Source organism: Ipomoea nil, unplaced genomic scaffold, assembly GCF_001879475.1.
Source record: "Ipomoea nil cultivar Tokyo-kokei standard unplaced genomic scaffold, Asagao_1.1 scaffold2781, whole genome shotgun sequence".
Lineage (NCBI taxonomy): Eukaryota > Viridiplantae > Streptophyta > Magnoliopsida > Solanales > Convolvulaceae > Ipomoea > Ipomoea nil.
Window position 1 is genome coordinate 465139 of NW_017619209.1, and position 655 is coordinate 465793.

Sequence of the window (655 nt, forward strand, 5' to 3'; positions counted from 1 at the left end):
TTTTTATCTGTTTGTGCAACATGGAATTGCTAACTGTTAATCTTTATGGGCTTCCTCTCTTGTTATATCCAAAGTGGTATTTGCTATGTCTCAAATCTAAGCATTCTTTTCGCAGTTAAGCTTGTGACATCAAATCCAAAAATGGGACAATTACCCTTTTATGTCACAAACAAAACATTCAAGTTCACAAATGAGAATAATTTTCTCTTGACAAACCATGAATGTCACATTACACGTATTATACCAAAATGCCCAAAAATGACATGTTTTACAAGTGATATAAAAGCAGCAATTATATCATGGACCATGGTCCAAACACTATTGAAAATTATTTTTTTTTTCTAAATTATTGACCACCTTATTGGATGGTCAGAATGTGGACAGTATTACCGATTATTCTCAAATTGTGGTAAAAAATGCAGAGCAGTAGAAAGATGGTCAGAAATGTTATGACCGCTATTTTTTTAATTAGTCAGCTTTGAAGAGTTTTTTGGTGGTCCGAAGTCAGATTATTTGTATACTCCGTACATTCTTTACACATCTTACATCAAACATAAATTAATTAAATAATAATAATAATAATAATAATAATAATAATAATAATTTTTAATATATAAGACATGTTGTTGGCTAGATACTGAAGGTGTAATTAATG